The following is a 26,866-nucleotide window of genomic DNA, read 5'->3' as shown; positions in this document are numbered from 1 at the left end:
CTGGAATGGTTCCTTTTAGCAACTATGTAGAAAGCTTGTACTGTTTACAGAGAGAGAGATTGTCAGCAGCTCAACCTTTGTGAACAGAACATGACATAAGCAAGCATTCTCCTCTCTGTAAGGACACAGTGCATTTCCTCGCTGCCTTCTTGCTGTGTGCAAGCTTAGAAAGGGAGAATAATACATTTTGCATGCTTAGATTATTGAATGCGAATCACGCGCACATGCTCAGAGTGCGTGACACTAATCGCCGACTCGTGTTCAGATACCGCTTTGCACAGCTTGCTCACTAGGGTTCATAGTGTCAGCAGGTCAGTCCTGGTGGACAACATAATACGCTAAGCGAGCCTGCTGCATTCTAGCACAGGGGCAACGTGCTGGTCTTGAAAGCAATATCAAGCCGAGCAACTGAGTTTCGAATCCCACATATGCGCTTATAAACGCAAGTCAGCTATTAGCACATTATAAAGAAATGAAATGAGAGTAATTAGAGGGTACTTTGAATTGATGTTTTCCTCTAGTTGTTCATTCATAGAGTGTAACACGCTACTCACTCCAGACCAGGCTGATGTGCAAGCCGGGATTCACCTGCAAATGAATATAGTTGTTTATACTAATCACCAGTACTTGCTCAGACTCCAGGTACTAATGGCCTGCACCGGCTCAGACTGCAGGAGACTAATTACCAACACACTCTCAGAGTGCACGTGACCTCTTTCTGTTCCTCAGTGGAAATATATTGGGGATAACTTTTTTGGATGGGGGCATTCCGTGACAAGAAGGCTGAACCGCAGAGCGTCAACACAATATTATCTGCACATTTGTTAACAAAAAGGCATAGGGATAAAGTACATCAAGAATCCCACAGAGATTGAGAGAGGCAGAAAAGAATGACACAGCTGACAGTAAAAGGTTTTGATTAGAATAAGAGCTGGTATGAGCCAAATGATTACACACAAATATACTGCCATACACGTTGAGTGAATAGGAAGAAATCGTAGCGTCCTCTTCTTTGATGCTTGTGCTCTGTGAGAGTAAAGGTCCGTGAATGAACTGAACATTTGTAATAATTGTTTTTTGGTTGCCGTACACTAATCCGTGATTGATGGAAATAGAAGTTGATGTTATATGATGCAGTTGAAAATGTAATGCACTTTTTTTGATATATGTTTTTGGATAAAAAAACACTAGAATATGTGAGAGCATTCAAACTGTGTGAACATTTTGTCAGCATGTTTAAAGCTAACATCGGTCTAGAATGATAAGAAACAGGAGAAGGAGGTAGTCTGTGATTCCTGCCTGTCAAACTGACACTGGGTGTAAGAGAAAGGATGGTGCTGCGGGGCAGGCTTGCTTTGGTGGCCTCATCCCTTCTGTCACACCTGGGGATGGCTTGATAGAAGGGAAGTGACTGCCCTCCAAAGCAGACCTGCCCCCCCTGCTGCTCACCTCAACGGTATTGTAAATGGCGGCAGGGACTGGGGGTGTGCCAGGGCTTTCATCTCACATCCAGATCCATACTTCCTGCAGTGCAATTTGGCCATAATGGAATCTCACCTCATATGCTCAATGGAATTTTGGAATATGCCATAATTGTGCTCATCCACATTTATATCTTCTTATACTGGGCTAACTGGACATGCCGGACTATGCTAACTGGGAAGGAATCTGCCACTCCAGTGCCAATTGGACAAATGAGAAATGTCTTACTGTTCTAACCTGGTCTACAGCAATTTGCCTTTTCGCTGCTAATTAGGCATACTGGTATAGGCCCTAACTGCCCCTATAGAACCTGTCGTTTTTCCTAATTACACATACTAGAGTTTGCACTTAACATGCTAATTAAACAAACTAGAGTTTAATCTTTCAGAGGTAAAGAAAATATTGGAAGCAATAGTTGCAATGCCAGATGCAATTTGGTCTGGGGAGGATAGCTCAAGGGCAACGCGCTCGGCTTGGAATCAAGACAGCGCAGAGCAACACAGGTTTGATCCCCGGGTCTGCGCTTAGAAACCTCTGGGTATTAAGCACATTATAAGTAACCAATTGCAATGCTAACTGCACAAACCATCTTACTGCTCTAAGGGTGGCTCGAGAGCAATTTGCCTTTACTCTTCCAATTAGGCGTGTTAGAATAAGCCCTTAAAGTGAGTACTGAACATAATGGAATTTAAGTGTACAGTGAGAGCTGAGCATGGCCCTTTTATTGAGCTTACCAGATCTACGGGCACACTGGAGTCATCCCTTACTCTTCCTATGGTTTTACTGAAATCTGGCATTACGGTACTAACTGGGCTTTCTAGCGTGGGAATACTCGAATATCACCCAACTGTGTTAACTGAACCTATGGCAAATGGGCTTAGTGGGCTAACTGAGCATACTGAAAAATGTAGCCTTACTTTATTATCTGGGCATACCAGAATCTGCCAAGAAAGTGGAAACTAATATTTCAGTGCATAGGCATTCTAAAATCTCCTTTACTGTGCTAAATAGAGCTAGTAAACATGGACTTACAGTGCTGTGCTAAATGGGCACATTGAAATCTAGCCTTAATGTACTGACCGGTCACACAAGAATCCACCCGTACTGCCCTAACCGTGATAACTAGACGTCTACTATATGTCGTTACTGTGTCATTACTGGACTGATCACAGCATGTTGTTACTGGGCATACTGAGGTCTGGCCTTACTGGCCCATCTGGCATTACTGGAATGTGCCCATGAATATTTAATTGTCTTTGGGGTATAAACATAAGCCCTGAAAAGAAGATACATTTTGTCCCCAAAAATTCCCAGTCACTGCAAGGAAAAGTCGTTTTTGTCCCTTAGTCTGGATGGCGAGCGCAGACACTCCAAAGTTTCCTGTGCTTAATTGACCTTTTGAATGTAGCCTTAGTGTTACAATCGTAACACTAGAATCTGACCTTGCTGTGCAAAAATGGTATACTGGAATTAGCACCTATTGTGCCGACTGGCCATAATGAAACCTGTCATTAATGTTCCAGTCATCTATATATCTATGGCGTCCACCCTACTTTTTGAATTGGCCTAAAGCAACCTGTCCTTACTGAGCTAATAGTGCATATGCATAATAGAATATTCTGTTCCCCTTCTAACTGGACCTTTGGAAGCAGGCGTTAAACTTTCTCAGCATACTAATATCTGGTTTTAAAGTTTTAACTGGACATCCTACTATCAACATTGAAGTGCTAACTTGGCACATGTGAATCTCCTGTTACTTTGTCAACGGAAACTAATTAATCTGGCCTTGCTGTGCTAAATGCACATAAAGAAAACTGATTTAATTATGATAACAGGGCATACTGTAATCTGGCCTTGCTGTGCTAACTGGGCATGCTGGAAATAGCACTACTCTGCTAACTGGGCATACTGCAATCTGTCGCTAGTGTGCTGACTAGATCTAAGGACTCTGGCCTTAGTGTGTTAATTGAACATGGTGAGATCTGGAACGGATATGATGGTGCAGAATACTTAAATCTAGCCTTGATGTGCTAACTAAGCACATAGAAATCTGCCCTTACTCTGGAAAATTGACATATGAAATATGGGTTTAGTAGGAATATTCCAATATGGTGTTACTGGGCATGATGCAATCTACTTTTATTCTGCTAATGTCTGATAATGACATCTTCCCATACTGTGCTAAAGTGATCTATGCAATCTGGTTTTACTGTGCTCACCAAGCATGCTGACATTTGCCATTACAATGCTACTTGGGAATAGTGGAATCAGTCATTACTGTTCTTACTGGACCTATAGTCCTTACTGGGAGGGCTGGAATCTGAATGAATTATGGATTCTTGGCATATGGAATCTAGCATTATTGTTCTAACTGGCTGAACCTCTACCTGACCTCTCTGTCATTACTGTGCATAGTGGAATATGCCCTTACTGTGTTAACAAGGCATATGGAAATATGGCCTTAATGTGCTAGGTGTTCATACTGAAATGTGTTCTATTACTTTGGTAACTGAGCCTATGATACCTGAACTTAAAGTCCTAACTGGGCATAATGGAATCTGCTCATACATTGCTAACTGGGCATGCTGGAATCGTTAAGTGGTCCTCGAGGAATCTAACTTTGTAGTGCTGATGGGCACATATGAATCTCCACAAACTATGTCAAATGGAACTATTAAATCTGTCCTTACTGGGCTAACTGGTCATAAGGAAATCAGCCCTAACTATGCTAACTGGGCACACTAGGCTCTGGCATTACTGTGCTTACTGCATATTCCGCCATCCACCTCTACTGTGTTAACTCGTCATACTGGGTTCTGTCCTTACTGTGTTAACTGAGGCTATGGAACCTCACCTAAGCATTTTAATGGGGCATTATGGAGCCTAACATTTCTGTGCTAACTGCACAAATTAAAACTCCAGAATACTGTGGAAGCTGGGCATACTGAAACCCATTCTTACTGTGCTGCATAGGCGTGCAGGAAACTGTCCTTGCTGTGGTAACTGGACTCATGAAATCTGGCCTTACTGTACTAGCTTGGCATGTTGCAATATGCCCCTGCTGACCTCACTGAAATCTGCGCTCTGTGTGCTAACTGGCCCTAGTACAACCTGCTATCAATAGGCTCCAATATTCTGTTGAATTGGATATTTCCTTACTATGTTAACAGGGCATAATGGGATCTGGCCTTACTGTGGTAAGTGGGCATACTGGCATCTAGCTTAAGCATGATAACTGGGCATATGCAATTTGGCATTCATGTGTGCACTGGGCATATTGGCATCTGTGTTTACTGTGATAACTGTGCATGTAGAATGTGACATTTGTGTTCTAACTGGTCTTTGGTGACTGGCATAGTGGGATCTGACCTTACTGTGGTTACAGCTGATACGAGAATCTGGCCTCGCAGTAGTGAATGGACACTATGGGGGTCATTACGACCCAGGCGTTAAGGGGTTAACGGCGCCGTAAAAGGTTGCAGCGCCGTTAACCCCTTAACGCCTTACTATGAGGTTCCTTTGCGGCTCCCGACCTTAACCAGTCGTTAAGGTAGGGACCCGCAAAGGGACCTTGAATCTAATTACGGTACCGCAATTTGCGGTACCGTAATTACTGCCTTCCCCTTTCCCATTGAGCCCTATGGGGCAAAAATGGGAATGGGGAAGGGCCAATGGTAAATGGGGAATTACTGCCCCGCCAACCTTGGAATGGGGTGGTAATTCCCCATTTCACCATGGCGGAATCGGTAAGTTACCAGTGTTAAGCATGGCGCTAATAGCGCCATAGGTTAATGCCGGTCTCGTAATGAGGGCCTATGTAATTGGTAATTACTGTGGTACTGGCCATTATGAAATCAGGCACTGATGTGCTAACTGTGCAAAATATCATTTCCCCCTGTGTGCTACTGTAACTGGGGGTAATGGCATTTGCCCCTGATTTACTAACTGAGTATTTAGTACACAGCCTTCCCTTGCGAAGTGGGCATAATGAAACCTGGCACTGCTGTCCTAATTGAGCATACCATAATGTGACATGACTTTACTAAACAGGTATAATGGAATCTGCTGCCAGCACCGTGGTGACTGGGCATAATAGAATATGACACTGCTGTGTGCTACCTTGTGCCAATAGCTGGTTTTACTGTGCTATTTAAGACAAAATATAATCTGACACTGCTATGTTGATTGTGCACAATTGAATGTGGTAATATTGTGTTAACATTGAATTTGGCCCTACTGGGCTGATTCGGATTGATAGAACTAACCATTTGATTGTTAACTGGGCATAATTGAATCTGGCAGTAGTATGCTAACTAGGATTATCCCTGCCAATCGTATGAGTGCCAAAGGGTTTGATGTCAATACTTGAGATGGTGTGAGCATCCGAGATTTGTTTTAACACATCCTGGCAGTGGTACAAGTTCCTGGATATTGATGGAAACACCAGGTTTAAGATTGCATTGTCTGCCATATAATGTGAATACCAGAGCATAGCATGTCAATACCAGGCAAATGATTGTACTTAGTCGGAATATGGTGGCAGAATTATATAAGAAATGACTGCAATAAGGCAGAGGCTGTTCTAGCATAAATATAAAACATTGATTGCAGCGTGTATGGTATTTAGGCAATAACGAATATTGTAATTATGAAATGATTTAAAAGTCAAGTCAATGTTTTGCCTTCTCTAAAGGTTATCCATGAATGAATCGATAACAATTTAAGTCAGTGTTTTTGGGGCATACATCTGGAGAAAGTGAAGGTCATATGAATCAAGTTGATGATATGAGAAACGGGTTGTTTATTGAAAAATGTAAGTTGTTGTAATAGTTTTGCTGAACATGAAAAAGAATCAAATTGATGCAATAGAGTCTGCCCTATTGAAATTAAAAATGTAATAAAACTCAGCGCACATGGCAATTCTTGAAATTGTGCATGTTTTTTGTTTTAATTGCTAGCGAATGGAAGCACATTACCACATCAAAACATGTTTAAATGACTACATGACTTAAATTAACCTAGCAGGATCACAAATAAGCAAATACACTGGTGGCAGACGACTTCTGATTTTTGGAATTTGGTTTTAAATCAATGTTAGCTATTGGTATGCATCACATGAGTGTTTCAAATTAAGTTAATAACTGTGGCTTACACGCCAGCAAACACATTTCTTTCAATATTATCTCAGATCTCTGTGACAGGGACGTCATATATCTTCCTGTGGGAGTAGAGTCATTAGGAGAACTGGAAGGCACTCAAAGGAAAGAGACTCACTAATTAGTGCTGGCACTGCAGCCAACCACTCTCCCACCCCATCTTGATTCCCTCTGACTCACAGCAGCCCTTATGATTACTCTGGTGACGGACTGTCACCTCCCCTCTGAGAGTTCCTTTGAAGTCCACATTCCAAAATAAATGTTCCCTCCGTCTCTGCCTGTCACGTCAGGAAGAGCACTTGGTAGAATCCAAGTGAGTTGGTGGGTGGTGCATTTGGTAAAACAATCCTTGTTGCCCCCTGTCTGTCTGACTCATTTTAGTCATATATGAAGCTTCTGATTGGGTCCTTAAGGAGTATGACATATCCGCTAACCAGCCTGCGTGTCATCATTCCCCTGGGAGTGGCTCGCCACTTTGTAACGCAGGTTAATATGGCGCTGTTGGCTGCAACCAATCCTCCTAAATAAGATGTCCTGTCCAAGCGGTTGTATGTGATTTTTTCTAATATATTTCTCCTACTGTAGATTACACCTAATCAATTTCTCCGAAAAAACACTTCTTCTTTTGTTTTTTCATTGATGTGGAGACCCCCGCAGCCTCCCCTAACCCTCCCACCCTAACTTATACCCTTACCCAACACCCCACCTAATATGCCTTACACATATACCATTTTCGATGAAATGGATTTGATGAAATCACATTATGGGAAATGGTATTTGAATTAATCTAGGGTAACGTGAAAGCTGAGCCTCCTACTGATATTTCCATGCCACCCTGAACCCCTTTGAGTGTCCCATTTATCAGAGAGTCCTCTCTTAAGGAGAAGCAAGGCCTGTGCTTTGTTGATGTACTGTGAGCCCTGTGATGATTCACATAGGATCCTAAGTCAGCACAATTCAACAGTTGGCAGAGGGACCATTTTTTCAGGTCAGAGAAGCCGGGCATCAGTTGGCACCAAAAAATGCCCAGGATACTTCCACTGGCAACGTGTGTGACTAAGACTCATTCCTCCCAACAGGTACAAAAGACCACTCACCAGCTTGTGGACAAGGGAGGGCAGTGCGTGTTCCTCCAGTCCAAAAGATGGAAACCAGACTCAGCAAAGGATGTTGTTGGAGCTTTACCGTAGATGTATTCGAATACCATTTGCCCTAATGTGATTTCACTGAATCCATTTCACTGATAAATGTTAAGAAAAATGTTATATGCGTAAGGCATATTAGGTGGGGTCTGGGGTAAGGGTCTATGTGGAAGGGATAGGGGGGGCTTGCGGGTGGTCAGCCCCCACACATTAAAAATAAAAAATAAAAAAAGAACATTTTTGTGGGGGAAATGGATTCGGGGAAATCCCTAGTGGGAGAAATATATTCGAAAAAATCACATACATCCTTGTTGGAGTACTCATGGCAAAGGTCATCACAACACTTCTAACCAAGCATGCATGTGCCAGAAAGCACGATCTTACCCTTTGCATTCATAAATAAATGAGAAGACAATTACAACTGTTGAAAACATTGACATTATAAGAGTTTTTTTTGCAATCCTGGTCAAAAACAGGCACTCGTTAGGCTGGAACAGAAATCCAACCCCAATGAATTTTCTACAAAAGCATTCTACTGAAACTTTGAGAGTGAACACATGCTAATTGCATGAGTGGAAACACGTGACATAGGGGTCCCGAATTCCAAATGATGTCACAATCTCAACCTGTGAAGCTTGTTTTGCATATGCCAATTTAAGCTCAATGAGAAATGGTTCGAGTTTCTATTAGCCTCCTAGACAGTATCGTTTATGATCACTTGTTATTGACCAGGCAATCAAAGTGTACCCGCAGGCCGAACACATATGCCATTTTATAGATTGTAGAACTGGCTTCAAAACTATGCAAACACATGTTCTACACTAAAATAAGAACGTATACCAAACTGTATAAAATAATATATGTTTGTTTAAACATTTTAGTCTGGATACCAGCTATTTTAGAAAGGCTGCACCTTTTTACACTTTGTATAGAGCAAATTGCCATTGATGGACGAGGCGGTTCTTTTCTGACGTCAACACAGTCCTTTTAGGGACGGTTAACACCTTGTGCAAACGGTAATGCCTGACATCTTCTTCTTATCTTCTGAAAAGACAATCTCAGTAGGTTAGAGTAATGCAGCTTACCTGCTTGAGAATGCATGATTGTTTGGAAGAGTGGGAACCTTAGATTGACGGATGGCCCACCCTGCTCCCTGGGGCACGTGGAAGATGGAAGACCCTCCTGCCATAGTTTCAGATATAGTCTGATACTGGATGTGGCCAGCTTCACATTTCTTGCTTGTAGAGTTACACATGTCACTCTCATGTGTGACATAACCGACCATACTGTTGCCTTTTGCCATAGATCATTCTTAAGATATTGTGCAGAGCTTTCCAATGTGATTTGCCAGAGATCAGTGCCTATTGAGGAGTCAGAGATTCTGCAAACAGAGGATTGCAGTCTCGTGGGAGTGCCGTTCTACCACTATCCTTTCTTTCACTGGCAGGATGCTGTATTCACTTTCCCATAGCGGCAACACCGCTACAGCCTGAGGGATGATGCACCCGGCTGTGTGTGGCACACTATAACTTATCTCCCCAGCTCCTCATAGCATAGATTTCTTGAAGAAGAGCCTGCTGCAGAGCAGCATGTCTGTCCGGCTGCTTAGGGGACTGAAACATGTTTGCAGCCTAAGAATACTTGACTCCTGACTCTCTACAGAAGGCTCCGGGAACCATTTTGCTCCATCATTTGAGTCGCAGGACTGCCTTTCTGCTGTACATCGTGTGTCTGGATGCTTGGATGAGTACTGCTTGAAAGCCTTGTGACCCCTCCCTTCCCCCTGCTCTGGTTGGGAGGTAATAGGAATTCATCACCTCAACTTTAAGAATTTGTTAGGGATGCAGAACAGTAGAAGCTGAAAATTTACGAAGGTCCTAAAGTGCAAAAGAGGACTTTAACTTTGAACAAGTCATGAAGACCCTTCAGGTAGAGAGTTACTTCTTCCTCTGAAACCCACACCATGCCATTCCTCTTTGAGTGTCTTTCAGCGCTGAGAAAATAACCAAAATGAAAGACGGTCACCGACTCTGATGACCTTGTATCCTACCTTGAGCCACGGCTAGGGCCGCACTTACCCAAATAATTTTCAATTACCAAGTGCTATACCACAAGGGTCTACCACACTGATCCGAGGTAATTGAACACCCTTTCAACATGGCCTGTGACCTTCCCCCATCTGACAAAGTGCTGTTTTCGAGGTCTGTCTGGATAAGAAGTGGGCCGAACCATTTTGTTGATCTAGCAACTTTTTTCTCATCCACCTCCAACTCTCTGAGGGTCAGACGCTTCTCCAAGCAGAAACCTGGGGGGCAGATCACTCTCCTCAGCTGGGGCCTCTCTCTGGAACAGCCTCCCTGCATCTCTCAAACTTGAGCAGAACCACTGCTGGTTCCCGAAGCAACTTAAGACTGTTGTTTTCGCTTCCGCTTTCTCTCTTCCTCTCCCCTGCTGATGTACTTGACTGCTCCGTGCAATCGTCACTTGGATGCCCTCCAAACTTGTACCCAGGCTCCTGCATGTCCAGTTGTCCCCGCAATGCCTCTGGGCTCGCCCAACACTTAAGGGTCTGTACCTGCAACCTGTCAGTCTCTTCTTTCTGCACTTATGAGCAACCTGCTGGCTGCTCTTATTGATTTACCTGCACCTCTGCCTTCCCCTCCACCCACTCACTTCTCCCCTTCCCTGCACTTGCACAATCTGAATAACACAAAGCCAAGTAAGATCGTTGTGTTGTCCTCCCTTGTTTACCTCCCCTTGTCTTGTCACGCCTAAAAACACTTGTGCACAGGCGCGTTATAAATGTCATATCATGTCATATCATATAATTCCAGCAAAACTAGTCATCAGTCTATTCCAGAGCTTTTTTCGCATCTGAAACCTTTTCTTCAGTCCAAATGAGTTTAGCAAAGACTGGCCCATAGGATATGCAATGGCAAGTGTATGTCTGCTGGCCTAGAGCGATCCTACCTGCCAACACACGGCTGCCCTGCTGGCCCACATATTGCAACAACTCCATAGCTGCTAAGACGTGCAGCACTGGTTGCTTTCTGTTGAATAAACTATAGGAGCCCTACTAGTACAATTATGCTTTTCTCAAATGATGCAACACTGTCAAACTAGGAATCGTATCATTCATTACCTGTTATCTAAGCACACGAGGGGCCTCATTACGACCCAGGCGTTAAGGGTTAACGCCGTCGTTAACCCTTAAAGCCTATTCTGATTTTAACGGCTGCTTTTAGCAGCCGTTAAAATCCATGGCGCTAACCTGCCATGATGCTAATTACGCCACCGTAATTTACGGTGGCGTATTTAGCGCCTTCCCCACTCCCATTATGCCCTATGGGGAAAAAATGGGAATGGGGAAGGGAAAATGGGAAATGGGGATTTACCGCCCCACTCACCTTGGAATGGGGCGGTAAATTCGCCATCCACCATGGTGTAAACATAGTTTACACCATGGTGGTAAAGTTGGCACAATTAGCGCTTGGGTTGTAATGACCCCCAAGGTCTACTACTCAAACATACCTGCATAAAGAAAGTGTCACCTTGTAACAGTCTATAGCTGGTCTCAACAATCTACAACCAGGCCCAGGGGCTTGTAAGTGATATTCAATCAACACTACAGCTAAGTCAATGCCTAGTCTGGGATGCTGAGGAAAACCCTTATTGATGTATTTTTATGTCCAGTTCAGTACTCTGGATGACAACCCTTGTATAACACCCCCCTCTTAGAACCCCCTGGCCCCACTGAGCCAAGAAGTAGGTTGGTTTTGCAAATTAAAACAATATATATACATATCACACTTTTATAATAAATTAATATATGATAGTGCACTGAGACATATGATGTGGATCCACAAAGGGTAATGTTACAGTGGTACACTTTATTACTTAGGAGTAGTATAGAGGATGAGGTAGCTGAAAATGCTTGATGGTTTCAAGTAAATGCAAGGTGGAATAAAATGCAGTACAGCAAATAAACTTGATATGATTTCAACCAACAACAATGTAATCACCTTTCTCTGGCAACTCACTCCCCCCCTTTATACAATATAAGGAGATGGAAAGGAGACCACACAGTCTTCAAGAATCCCAACAAATCACACTTTATAATGCAATACACAGTTCCAGTTCCCCCAGCAAGCTTAGAGAAAACAGGTATGCGTTTAAACACAGGCGAATTACTTTGAAATGTGGTGGCAATGAAGTGAAAAGATGCTGAAATTGATTTTAATTCCCTGCAGGAGGTTCAGGGTCAGGGAGAGATACTTTATATTAGTTCAGGCTCACTTTAGTAATGCTCTATGAATGATTAGAAGATTGCAAACGAATTTTAGCAAAGAGAAGCAAAAAGCTGCTGATTTGTACAGATGAAGAAATCGGGCCAAATCGCAAATCGTGGTAAATTTTGCGAGTGCATGTCTCACGATTACGGAGGCACTATAAATAGTAGCTTTAAAATGAAAGTTATATTTTGTTCCTAGCCCAAACGGTTCAAGAGATACGGACGATTTAATGAAGGTAGATTTTCAGATTTAAAGTAAAACTCAAATTGACAGGTGACAGTTGTGCAGCTTTAAAAATGACAGATGACACGATTTCTAGGAGGCTGTTCTAGTTAGGTTAAAATAGTTTGGATTAGATTATTTTAACTAAGAGATTGGGTTCTGTACAGTTCTGGCGGATACTCACTCCTAATTTTGAAATGAATGGGCCTCGTCACAGATCTGATCAACTGGACTGGACTTCCGGCGGTTCTGCTCACAGCGTCTGGGTCAGCTCTGCTCTGCTGGTCTAGCCTCTCTGGATAGAGCGGCCTCTGGTTCTGGATACTGCTCTACTTTCCGGTCCGGATCAAGTGGATTCTGGATGTAACACTGCTTTCTGGGTACTGGCAAAAGTTCTTGGCAAAGTATTCAGACAGCTCGCCCGGCTGTGGAATAGTTTGCAAAAGATTTTAAGGCCTGCTGACAAATACTTTTGCTTGCAGTGGGCCTTCTTGGTTCAAAGTTCTGTAGTCTCTGTTTAGCTTGGAAGTCTAAGTGTTGGATCTCTGGATGTCGGTCAGCACGCTCCGCAGCAAATGGAATTGAATCCCCTATCTGTCCTGCACTGTCTGCTTTTATGTGTTTAGAAAGTGGGTGGAGAGGCTAGCTCCACTAAGCAGGCCCCTCTCTTAATTTGATAGGTCAATAGATTCTTTGGTCCATGATTTGGGTAGGGACAGTGTGTCAGAGTGATGTCATTTTTATGACCTGCAGAAATGACACTCCCCTGGTCAATGTGCACACACATCTATTTCTGATCCAAATACATATTTCCCAGGTACACAAATGGTTTACATTACATGTACATATTACACATTGCTTCAGGTAGTCTCTGTTCCGACTCTGGCGTTTTTAGGAGCTTGCATTAAAAAATGGCAACTTATTTTCGATTTTAGTGGGTTTTGCAACATTGGTTTTTCATCAAAAATTATACAAAGGTACACCCTCCTTCTCCACACATTCCAGCTATTTCCTAGGTTTCTAGCATAAACCCGGTGTCTGTAATATCAATAAATAGTGGGGCTTGGTCCTAAACACCATAGAAATTGGAGTTTGGACTCATATCGTGAGGGCATTTTTCATACTAAAAATCTCAAAGTTGTACATTCCTGTCATTTGGTTACAATAAATTATCAATGTTTCTATAAAATATATATTTGCTGCAATTCAACTCCCCAAAGTGTTTGGGTCCGCCTCCAGAAGTCTGGGTGGGTCAGTGATCACATGTCTCTCCTTGCTGGCAGAGGGCTGTTGACAGGAAACACTCAAAATTAACATACCCCATTCAAATGAAAGGGGCTATTTTCTCTCTCCTCCAGGCTGAAGGGGCAACCCCCTCCCTCTCACTCAGAAGGCCATGTGATATCCTGCCTCCTGTTGTGAGTCTCTGAGGTGTTAAGAGTTCTCAGCCTCTTGGCCTCTGGGAACAGCAGGTGGCTACGATTTTCAATTAACCAACAGGCTTTGAAGTCCCTGCCCCTCTTCCAACTCCTAAATACAGTTTCCCTACAGTTTAGACCGCTAATGCCGCCTTGTGGAATTTGTCGGTACTGCATCCATTTAGGAGTTGTCTTGAATTTGACAGGAGATTTTTGCTATTGTTCTGATAGGCATCCTGACATTAGAGCGGTTATGTGGAACCCCCACAAGAAGGTTGAATCTTTAGAGTGGTCTTGTGCCCATGATTTCAACAACTTTTTGACATCAGTAAAACGGATTTTTGAAAAAAGGTCTCCGGTATTAGCTATCTTGCAATGTTTTAACATTTGGAGCTTGACCTCAAAGAAACAGAGGTGATTTAAAAGCATTTTTGCTCTGACAGGTGCTGCTATTTTTCCTTTGGTACCACCTTTCACCCCTGGCGCCTTTGGTATGCGCACAACTGCGTGGTTCTCCTGGACTCTGGGATGGAATGATGGGCGGCGACAGCTCATCCCCACATCTACCCAGTCTATTGTTTCAGCATGGGTCAAAACCCTTCACAGGCTCCACCGCCCACTTTACTGGTACATACATTCAGAAGCTGCAACATCTAAAGGTGTGTTGGACAGCATCCAAGCACAAGACCACACTTCCAAAGGAGAGATTCCCCTAGTGATGTAGAAATAGTCAGGGCAACATGGCCCTATGATACTATTGCACCTCAGATCCAGACAGCCGGAACTCCAAACTGCAGGCCATCTGTCAACTAGGTGTTGCATGGCATATCATCACCTGGACCCAAGCTCGGCCAAATACAGAGGACAACCCAATGTGCCCTCATTCATGGTGACGTTACACTGGCCACATGGTATCCTTTGGCACAAATTCCCACAGGTGGTCTCTCACAAAGCAGGCACCCAGATGTCCTCTCTGTAATCTGGTCATTAGTGGGGCAAAAAAAAACATTCAGGAAACCAGGTGGCCCAAACTCAAGCAACTTTATAGATGCGACCAAGAAGGCCCTCATGGATTCTAGCATCCGATGCCAGACCCACTCTGGTCTTGGTAAGCAATTGCCAATAGAGTAGCACAACAGCAAATATGCACAGCTTTAGCAACAAACCACAAACCAACATGCAGAAGCAAATTCACCCGGGCCGGGCTTACAACACAACAGTCGCTGTCCTGCTTTTGTGCAAGAAACTCAACATGGCAAGCAACCGTTGTGTATTTCAAGCGGATGGATATGGTCTGTGGGACCACCAGGAAGAGGTATTCACATGTTCAAATAAAAGGGGAATGGCTAGTATTTTGGTTCAGACTGGGCTACCGCACAGTCTATGCCTGGATTTCTGTTTAGCACTGAGGTTGTTTGGTTGAGGGATGCAGTCAACGTGGAGATCTAGAGGCCACATTAATAACCTTGGATCTCCAGTCGCTCCTCTTCACTAATTCACTGGGGGTGCATTGGACATACAGGTATGCCTGTGATACACCCGAGTGTCAGGTTGGACGGAAATGGTTCTACTGACAGTTCTGCTAGAAACTGAAGAAAATAAACTGATCTGCAGATGCACACAGCCAATACCTTGTATCCTGGAATGAGCGTGCGTCACATCTGTAATTAAACCTAGAATGCATGCATTCATTTGTCCCAAATGCAAAGCATGTCCTGTAGCTCTCCGCAGAGCGGTTTCAGGTGTGGCAATGTTCACATAACCATACCTAGAACAACACAATACACAGCTGTTTCCATAACTGCGCTTGGACCATTGATCCCAGTGAAAAGTGAAATTCACTCAGGTGTTCAGGATGTCCACCATTTCTCCAGGGCACACGTCTGGGGAAAGAAAGGCAAAGCAGATGGACTAATGATCATATGCAATGTGCCAGAACACAGGAAGCAACATCTGAGAATGTAAAGTTACAGCAAGGCAATGCCACATGCTTTAGTATATGGGGTGTACCCAGCCACTGGAAGTAAATGTACTTTGTTGACGGTCGGACATGTCCTCTTCTGCCACCTGGAAGCGATCAACATGCCAACTAACTCCTGACTGGGAAATGCTGCAAACCTAGTAATGCTGTCACATGCTGCCTCCTTTTCTCACATCACCCCATGATCATCCACACTTCTGTATAGAGCTGAGAAGTGATGTTCTGCACGAGCTGGTCTTTTGCACATGCCCTTTTCAATTCCAGTAATGAAAGTTTAGTGGTCCATTCTCCATATCAATGCAGGTCTACAAGTAACAGGAGGCACAATGAGGCTCTCTTTATGTCTAGTACAAGGGAACAACCTAGGTGCTATAAGGGGAACCTGTGTGATACAGCCACCTACATTTAGTCATTATTTAGCAGAAGCTTACAACTTGCTTTAAGGGGAGCCTGTGTGATACAGCCACCTACAGTTAGTCATTATTTTGCACAGGTGTACAACTTGCTGTTATGCATGATGAGATTGAATCCACAGTCAAATGGACAAAAACGCATGTTATGTGTTAAAAAGCAGTTGTCATGGGAATGGGATCGACAGCTTTTAACAGTTTATGAGTTGAGCCTGGTATGTATTTTCTTGGGTGCTGGTACAAAATGAACAGTCATCTGTGAATTGGGTGGGGTTTTCGCTTTGTGATGCAAATGTGCAGATACTAAAATGGGCTGAAAACAAACCAGTTGGGTGATAACAAACAATTGCCTCCCAGCTTGAGACTGTGGGAGTGTTAGGGTCCACAGGCTCGCAGCCTCTCCTCCTCCCTTGGCTGCTCTGAAAAGAAGACTGGATGTTACCTAAAAACAAGACAGAACACCTCTCCAGGATGTCCTCCACATGGCCCATGGCCCATTATGGTAGTCGCATTGCCATTCACGACTGAGAGAGGGCCTTAATTGACTCCTGATGCCCCAATATGTTTTAGTCAATTTGAGGATCAGCTGCGCGTGTATTCCCTTTTGGAAACGAGCACTACATGATGAACTAGTCAAGCCTGCGGGCGAAAGAGAGGGTGCTGCTGGTCCACAATAGACAGACACATGCAGAAACACCAAGGAGTTCGCCATGTGGCGCCTTACCTGTATTTTTCCGGAAGACGCAGAGCTTTAGTTAGTATTCCAGGTCAGGCCGTCCGACAGGATGGATGAGCTCATTATCCTCCCTGCACATTTTAAAGGAAACAAAAAAAAACAGAACGCTCAGCATATCAGGGACCCGGGGGGACGGGGATAATGCATAACTCTATTTCATTGTAAATATCGCAGCAATTGGCTGCTTCATAAATCTGGGCATTACTGAGTTCGCCAAGGCACGGGCATGGAGCTTCTCTCCCATAAATCTTACGGGTCTTTTTGTTATTATGGATTTTCAATTATTGCTCAGCATCTTCATAAAAGCTTCCTGGCAAAAGAACAGCCTCCCTCCCTAGTCATCCATTTTATTTTAATAAAACCAGCCATTGTAAGTTGTAAAGACCCGCCTTACAGGAGCATATGGCCTGCCCGCGCGAAATCGTTGATATCGAAAGCATCATTTACTCCCCACCAGAAGGACCACTGACCCCATATAATGAAGATGCCTTGCAAACACTCTGCATGGTAGCAGGGAGGAGGGGCTTTCAAGAAGGTATGTGCCCAGAAAGCTGCCAACAGGAGAAGGCTGGACAGTTCAGCACAGAACGTGTATCGATTCATTCAGCTGGACACCCAGAATCACACAGGCAGAATACACCCTGTACCATCTGTGCCCACGCCTCAAAATGGAGCTCTCCCTTTAAGCTTTGCAAAAGAAAGCAAGCATGGCATGCAAACAGTAGGTCTCGTGTACCAGGGGAGACTTCTGCCAGAATTTCGCAGATGTTGAAACACACCTTTATGTTGTGCCATTCAGTACTCCCTCATATACATGGCTCTAACCTTCCTCTTCCTCATCACATCAAGATTTCTATATTCTGCTCTCAGCTGGACTCCAAGCACAACACCACGTTGCCCTATGTCCAGCGCCTGTGCTGCAATGAATACTGTGTGTAAAGGCTCAAGCCTCTGGGTATAGGATCTCTCTACAGTGCAAGATAAAGTCCTTCCTCCTGCCCCAGGATTTCTGAATGGTGGTGCCGACCATAGTGGTCTTGTATATTGATGCGGGTAACGCCCTTCTCGCAGGGTCCTAGGTTCTCACATACCCTCTGCCCCCTTAATGCAGCCCATCACACTGTATCTCACTGGCTCTAGGAATGTAGACCAGACTAACCATTCACGACAATAAAGGGAGTCGGGGTATTTTTACAACCACAAGAACTATCCCCAAAACGATAACTCTAAACCAAGAGAATTCAGGTGGTTAAATGCCATTTCCTCACTGGTCTCTTTACCAGTGCGGTCACTCACACTTCCCTCCACTGGAAGCCACTCATCTTTTCAAAACGAATATTAAGATGTTGTGTATACAAAAATACCATCATATTTTATTAATTTTATACATGGTTTTAAAAGACGATTCATAATTCATCACAATACAAATCAACACAAGGTGGTTATACCCATAGAGCCAACGATACATATGCCTGCATTAAAACTTCTTCTATGCAACTCACTAACGGCTATTCACTCTACTTCTCAATCACACTGATTTCATCACTACCCACACTATACAATCACCCAACATGTTTCACTCCATTCATCTAACTAAAATCGATTTCTTGGATATTCTTCAGGGGTGGCCCTGTGTAAACACCACACTAAACATACCGTATGCAGATTACACTTTCTCCAGATCCCGGCTAGCATCTGGTTCAAAACCACGTGCCTCACCTACAAGGCAACCACCACTGGTATGCTGGCCTTCCTGACAGTCAAAAATAAAAAAAAAACATCAGGCTGCAAACAGTCATCTTGCAGCATGGCCAGGCCATAACCAGCCTGAACATTAGACTGGCTTGCAAGGAGACACTAGGAAACAATCCTTCTCATGCCATGGTCCTGCCCTCTGGAACTCTAGTCTAGTGGCAATCAAAACTGTTCCAAACCTCCTTTGGTTAAAGAATGAACTGAAGACCTGGCTAAGCCAACAATACCATGGTATAACCTGATATTTTTGCAAACCCCTATCATTAATAGAGTTTACTCGATGATTTTCTAAATTCTCACCATCAATGCCTTGCTTTATGGCCCACAGAGCACTCCATTGCTCCCGAACGTTAAGGTTAATCTAACAAAAATGAAAGTGTACACCAATTAGGAGTAATAATTCTAAGGTGTAAAGGCTCACTGTATTTAACTCCAAATGTAAATAAAAACACATACTATAAACACTCACTCCATGCCACTACAAATCAAACACACTCATTTCAACTATGGCATTGATGTATCCTGCCTTATAGTTGAGGTGGGAGTTACGATCCTGTCATACATTAGTGTCGGGGGAGCTGTCCCAATACTAATTTTAAATCGAGCGGCTTAAATTATGAGTTCGTCTTTTTGAACCAATTCGATCCTCAGTTCAAAATGGTTTGAATCTTTTGAGCTCAGTCAACCCACCCTTGCTTAGGTAGGCAGAATATTTTTAAGCTATTTTGCCCACCCTGTTCGTTTCGACGGGGGGGGAGTGCAATATTAAGGTAAAAAAGCAAGGAGTGAGCCGAAACATCTTCCTTTTACACTCCAGGGGATTTCCCAGGCATCTGAAGGAGGTATAGGGGCACAGAACGGATATAGCATGTCTGCCACTGTATTACTCCTCCTTTTCCTGAGACTTTCATGCTGGCATCAAACAAACGGGCTCACATGGAATCCACCTGCATTTACCACCTGCTCATGAACACCATCTTTCAGACATATTTGCCAGCAAAATTTACATTTGTTACAAAAAGGGAGAGTAAAACGAAAGAATAAAAGTGTTTTTGTTTGTTTTTACAAATTCATTTCCCACTCCCTTTCAAAAAGTTCAGGATTGGTTGGAAGCGACTCAGCGGTAGGTGGTGACCCAATGCATGCAAGTTGCACTTTTTTGTAAAATGCCCCCCATATTGTTTCAGACATTGGATAAATCAGACACTGCACTTGTTTTATGTAATGTGACATTTGTATAGCACCTAACTTTCATTTTAATGGGTCAAAGCACTACATGCTCTCTGGGAGTTCGGTAGTGATCTAGCGCAATTGCCAACAGCCATCGCTTTGATCATTTGATTCAGAGAAGGAAAAGACATTTCATAAAGGATGGGAGTCAGGGCAGATCCCTGTGGTACCCCCACATTTCACTCCACACACCTTTCAGGCAGACAAGGAGGCACAGCGATGATCTCTTGATGATTCCTAAAAGAAGGACACAATCCATTGTAGGGCCGTTTCTCTCAGCCCAATATTGAATAACCAGATACACTGGCTGGTCGGCGTTACCTAGAGCGATGCCTTTTACAGGGAAGCCACACAATTGCATTTTACAATTTGTCAAGCAGAAGTACTGCTTGCCACTAATAAGATCAGGATAGACGGAAAGGTACTCATTTCTTGGAGCTTGAATAAAGATGTTTTCAGAGAAATGACCTCTGTGACCAGGTGACAGCATCCTTCTGTTTTGGCAAAGACGATTTAATGTGCCTTGTGAACAAAAGGGGGTCAGAGCCTTTCACTGGACAGCTTTGGTTCTGTGTCCGGATTTGGCTGACTGAACGGATGCTGGGAGAGGAGAAGGGAGAAGTGAGAGAAACAGCTAAACTTGAATGAGACCTATCGGAAGAAGAGAACAATGATGTGCTGGGTACTTGCAAAAGAGAGAATGCTTTTAGCGTGTTTCAGACAATATTGTTCCGTATTGGTGGCTGCCTGTCTGACATTTGCTGGAAACGGAATGCATTGTGGATGAAAGTACCTGAAAGAACGATCTCGTGATTGAGAAAGCAGAGACGTCATTTGGTGGTCGCCAGCGGTCACAAGTGCGACCTCGGTGATCTCCCTTGCGACCTCTAATAAAACATGATGTTTTTTTTTATAATGAAAGCTCCTGGGCTGTGGCCAGCACCATGTGGCTCTTTAATTCTGGAGTGGCTAGCTTCTTATTCAGGCCCCTTAAAAAAATAAGAAAAATAAGAACAGGCGTGCCACAAGTCTAACACTTTCAGCACTGATCCAAAATAAGAACGAATAGCAATGCCAAAAAATGTGTCTTTCTGGAATTCTATACAATAATTGCTGGACTCATTAAAGGTTTATTTCAGGCACACTTCAGGGGTGAGTCACTGATTTAGTTTGTTCTTAAATGCCTCAACTCAGCCTTTCATCCTTCTGAGGTCGATAAATGGGTAGCAACACAGGTTGGGTGATATTGGGTGTATATTTCTTTTATTTCTTCTATGTAAAGCGCTTAAGCGTAAGTGCTATATAATAACATACCATTATCATTTGGTCATGGACGTCTGCTTGCATTCACAGTAATTTGGTAATATGGGCCTATACACACTGATCTTAATTATACATATGTCGATCCATTCTTGTATGAAATGTACATCACATTATAGTGATATTGTAACCATTTTTCATAGTGTACAATGCTATGTGATGCCACTTCCTCTTTTGTCTACAGGTTAAAGGTCATGTTCCACCGCTTACCGCAAAATCACTTTGGGGTGGGGTCAAATGACATCACTTCCTGTGATGTCATCAGAGGTCAAGGGTCGTGTGATGTCACTTCCGCTACCCCTGGCATTTTGGTGAAATGACGTCCCTGTGAGAAAGGTGCCTTGTCCTCTTGTTGGCCTGGTGGGTGGCTCAGATTATGTCAGTTTATTAAGTTAGAAGTTCAGATCTGGTGTTAAGTGTGTATGGTGAAGACACAACATTCTAGGACTGGCTCATACGTAGGGCCAGGGAGGATTATATATTTTGGATACTAAAAACCTGGCAGATTCAAGCAGGCTGTTTCAGAAAAGCACATGTTACTCTGTAACTGCTATGTTGCCCAATCGTATGGCAGCTGCTGGTGTAGCCCTAAACAGAGTCCAGCAACAGTGCCACATTACATTTTACTTTGTTAGCATGATGCCTTGTAAAGTGAGACCTGTTTAGTAGAGCTCACTTTCTGAGACAGAAAATCAGCATCATTGTTCATAGCAAAAATCAAAAATGATCAAGATAGCACACTCTTGCAGATGGCATTCTGTTACAATACATGAACTTTTCTCTACTTGTAGCTGCATTGGAAATCTTTTCAGATTGGCCTGCAGCTGCTCATTACCCTGGTGACACTGATGTCATTCTGGATGTAAATGTATGCACCACAGCTTGAGTGAGACGTGTACACTTCCTCATTGAATATTTCTAATAACAAAGATGTCAGCCTTTCACCATGGGGCAATTGCTTTGTGTGTTTTGTTTTGGTTGGACACAGTGCCACCAACAGCATTTCATTATTTACAGAAGTGTGAATTAGGGAATTTAATTAATAATACGGGGATGAGTTATCCATTGTAAGATTTCTCTTTAGGACAGAGAAAGTAAAAATGGTCTAAATTGTGTTGTTTGGCATTTTCTATCCATCGGGACAATGATGGCATTTTGTGGCTTGATGAAATCAAAGGAAGAAATGGAAATGATGAGGCAATATGTTCTTTCGAGAACATTAGCTATATAGACAATGTGGCCTAGGAGCAATGAGTTAGTGGGGGTGATAACTTGCTACAATGTTTGATCTAGGTGTTTGAGTCAATGGATTTGCATGTGGTCCACGGTAGTAGTGTACATTTGATAGAAGCAAATGAACAGGGTAATCTGCCGCCTAAGAGGCATAGGTTTCGCTGTTTATTACGCGGTCACACTCAACTCAGGGAGTTCCTTTCTCCCCAATCAAGGTGGTGCACGACAAAGCACTATTATTTTGCTAAGATTCAATTTGGTAAGGCATACAACCCGTCTCGCACCCAACCACAACAAATTGCCTCTGCATACCCAAATTTAACTTGAAAAAAGTGGGTGGTTCTAGCTTCCCGGTCCTAGCTGCCAAACAATGGAACGCTTTACCCCTGAACCTCAGAAAGGAACCATTGTTCTGGACATTCAGAGCCAATATTAAGACCTGGTTCGCTAACAAGAACTACTTAACATCTGTTTAATTCATCTCTACAGTATCTCACTTTGGACTATACCTCACTGTGTATCAACCTTGCGACCATCATGTAACCCTGTTCCTCCACACTTATAATGTTTTTTCTTGTCATTGTCCCTGTTCACCATGAAAATGTATGTAGCTTGTTGAACTTGCTTTAAGTCTCTGGTGCCCAGTTACCTCAGGGTTCGGCGCGCTGTATTAAATAAAGAAACTAAACTAAACTAAATACCCAGTGGCACAATGGACTAGGAACAAGGCCGGTGTGTAGTAAGAATATATATTTATTCATTTATTTAAACCAAATTTGACAGACTAACATCAGCCACCAATGCTGTGGCAACACAAGAACCAAACTGACTTCCATAATGGCACCAACACAGAGATTCTACTAAGATATGCAGTCACCATTTCCTGCAGCTTTTCTTTTCAAATCACCCACCAATACAGAAAAAGAATAAGTCAAGGCACACAGTGATTGCTGGTTTGGTTATAATACGTTTTCTCCCAGCAACCCCCACCCTCCAAAAATCAATTAGACTTGACCACTCTGAATTGAAGGCAAGTGCAAGAAAGTGGGAACACAATGGGAACATTGTTTTGGGGTTTTGATAGAAAAATTCACTCTTTGGAACAGAGATTCAGGGGGAAATCATTTTGCACTTATTGCTACATAGGCAATATGAGGGAAAGAAAACCAATGGGAAAATGTGTTTAGCCACACCTAAAAAGAACAGACAGGGCTTTGTGGTTTGGGTCAAAGCACAATAGGAACAAAGGGGCAATTTCATTTTTCCCGTCACACATGCAAAGGAAATACAAGGCTTCTCACTTCGGATCTACAGTGCAGGGGATAAATGGGGAATTGTGTTTTGCACCCTGCACACTCACTTGGAAACAGGGTTTTGGGGATGAATTCTTTTGGATTCAGTGCCCCCCTTTCTGTAGCAAAGTCAGGGGTTTTCTTCCAACTAGTCAATCAAATCTTTATGTCTATACCAGCTCAAAACACACTGGGAGGAGCTTGTTAGTTTTGCATACTAACAAAACACATCCCGTGATTTACATAGGGGAATTCATTGATTTACTTTATAAAAATATGCTAAGAATCTACACAGATAGACAGGGTTTTTGCTATGGGGAAATAACTAAAACAATACTTAAGACTGCAGGGCCTACACATTCTATGGCTTTGGGATCATTTTACTTACAGGAGAGGCCTTGTAGTGGGCATCCGTGAACAGCAGGGCACCTCTGGGACAGCAAGGGTGGATAGTCCCCTCTTGCTCCTCCAAGTGGTCCCAGTCAGCTTCTATGTCTCCAATGCAAGATTGGGGGCCTCTCTGCTTTGGTGTTTCTCGCAAGAGTTCAGCAGCAGGTTACCTCCCAGAATAAGTGAAAAAGCCCAGTTCTGATGCAAACTGGTCTACTTATAGGGAAAATGATGTCACAAACTGGTCATGATTCCTGCGGAAGGGTTTGGTTGGTTCTCTCCACCCTCCTCCCACGTGTTTGCTAATAGGACAAGGAGTTGAGGGTTGTGGGTTAGGAAAGCTGATGGAGGAAAAAGCTTTGTCATCCCAAACTGACATGTGGGTTTGGCAGGTAAATTTTGAAAATCTATCAACATAGCAAGTACCGTATTTTTTCAAATCTTTACACGTATGGATATATTTTTAAGAACTACATTTTAAGGCAAATCAGATTATGCTAATCTGAAGTCGGCACACCCTTCCTGTGCAGAGATACAGTTTTTCTTTGTTTACTAAGGAGCTGCATCAGTTAAAAATATGACACTTCATGGTTCCCATGTTAATTTTGTCCTTCACACTCACACCAACTTTTACATCTCTCAGAATCAAGGGAAGGCCCCAATCAACGTTTCATGAATAACTTCTGTTATGCATATCACACAAAATTCATTTTGGCATAGTTCAAATGGGATTACTGTTACCTTTAATAAAAGTCTGGGATGAGTATTGTGGCATATACGGTGACCTTTTTATGAAATAACATGTATTTTTCTATTAATTAAACCCCAGCTTCACAGGCTTCCCTCACTCTAGCCTCCATCTTTGTTCCTCTAAATTTCATTTATCCTTAAGCATGTGACCGGCCAGATGCTGGCTCGTGTTTATCTTAGCCTATCCCTCCTTGGCCTCCCAATGGTCCTGGCTATAGCTTTAATGCACATTTTATGTGAAGTTGGGACTTCAAGGTTACTTCTGCTGAAAAATAGGCAGGGCTTTATCTATTTCCACTGTGGTTTCCATCAATTGCAGTGTATTTCTTTATATCTTTAAGCAATGGACCTGATTGATTGTTGACAACCAGACCTCCCTCTCCGGGACAAGCAGAGGAAAAGTCTTTGAGGTTAAAGAGTCATTTCAGTAGAAATGCCCAGCTGCATGTACAATTCTGCAAGAAATTGCTTTTAAACTCACACACTATGCATTTTACATGAAGCAAGCATTTTTAAGGCATCTGGCCCTTACATCCATGTGTAATGTCTTTCCTTTAATCTCACAGTTGCCAAAGACATGAGTATCACTTCGGGATTGTCCATACACATAGCCGTTATATGAGAACACCATGTTCACCTTGAAACCAAGTGGGCACTTCTCTTTGCATACTGTCAGTGGGATGAGGAAAAAGGAAGTTCTTTAATTTCTTATAATTGCAATAAGCTTGGTTTCACTTGAGATTTCTGGATCACAATGTGGTATTACATTGCAGATAATGTACACATTGCTATTGGTCTCTTTAAATAAAAATATAGCTTTCCATGGATTTAGTAAAACAGCCTTTTAAGCCACATTTCTTTCTCTTTCTTTGCTGAAATGCACTGCGCATATCGTCACACTTTTTAGTTTCTCAGCATATGTCTCCTTCATTTGAGTTTTAGGCCTGTCTAGTTCATAGTCTTCATGTTTGATATCAACATTTCTGTGCTGGCTTTAGACTTCAATGGGACACCACAAATCACGCTGGCCTCTTTATTTCTGGCATTCAGGGGCTATATTTTACTCCACAACATGCTTTGTTGTGGGTAATCTAGGGCTGATGGCAAAACAGAGATTCAAGTCAAACATAATCCCCAATCCTCATCTTCACAAAATTCCCTTGGACTGTGCAGTTTTCTTAGGCTGCTACAAGCCAAAGGTTTGAGACCTTGCCAGATGGATCTCTGTGAGAAATATGCTGTCTCAATGGCATCTGGGTTTAATGCATGTGCTTCTCAGCAGAGCAGGATTTGTGGATGGCACATTTTATTTCTATCACGTGTGTGGGTGTGGTGATAGGGAGTGGGAAATTAAGGTGTGTCTCTAGTAGATTTATGCGGGTTTGCGTAAAGGGCAGTTTGGATTAGAAAAAGGTGCTTGAGGAGAGCTGTGGGATGGCAGAATGGGGAGCTGGAATATAATGGGGAGAGGTGAGAGGATTCATGAGTCTGCAATGATTGGTGTGACAAATTATCAAGAATGGTGTTGCCCTTATTGTGTGAGTCTTTTAGTGGGCCACACGTGGGTTTCCGTTTTTAATCAGTTTTCACTTTCCTATATTTAATAAAGTTGTTCATGGCTCATCAATTTCAATATTGTTCAACCTATGATTTCAGAAGCCCATTTTTAAGCCAGAGTTGAGGCAAAATCAAAACCTAACCTACAAGGGGAATGCATATCCTGTGACTTCCCTGACTCAGACTTAAAGTGAACTTGAAAAGAGATTCAGAGCCTAATATTGTAGTGGAATTTGTTCATGAATGCATGCCACACAAAGCCGTAAGGGCTGTGCAAAGTTCCACATGAATAGCGCACGCTACCCCGTTTTGAGCGGCAGGACATGAATGGGCCGCATCAGAGATCACTCGACCGAACAGCACGCCTAATTGGCCTGATTTTCCGCCTTAGAAGTGGAAGCTGAGCGATTTGATCACTGGTGTCTGTAATGACAGATGAATTAGATTCAGAAATGTATTTCATATTAATTTGCCATTCGACCCAGAGTGACTGCCTAGAA

At 43.0% G+C, this 26,866-nt stretch overlaps 1 protein-coding gene across 3 annotated transcripts in view; it reads right to left on the bottom strand.

The window, feature by feature from the left end:
* Positions 1–26,866, bottom strand: part of LOC138566853 (leucine-rich repeat and fibronectin type III domain-containing protein 1-like protein) — a 3,353,432-nt gene that overhangs the window by 2,224,614 nt on the left and 1,101,952 nt on the right. For all 3 annotated transcript variants that reach the window (XM_069644559.1, XM_069644558.1, XM_069644560.1), the window contains exon 4: positions 16,828–16,910. The gene's annotated coding sequence lies outside the window, so the exon portion shown is untranslated. The remainder of the gene's footprint in view (positions 1–16,827; positions 16,911–26,866) is intronic.

Source organism: Ambystoma mexicanum, chromosome 2p (genome assembly GCF_040938575.1).
Source record: "Ambystoma mexicanum isolate Mex_15411 chromosome 2p, UKY_AmexF1_1, whole genome shotgun sequence".
Taxonomy (NCBI): Eukaryota; Metazoa; Chordata; class Amphibia; order Caudata; family Ambystomatidae; genus Ambystoma; species Ambystoma mexicanum.
This window is presented reverse-complemented; position numbering and strand designations above follow the sequence as displayed.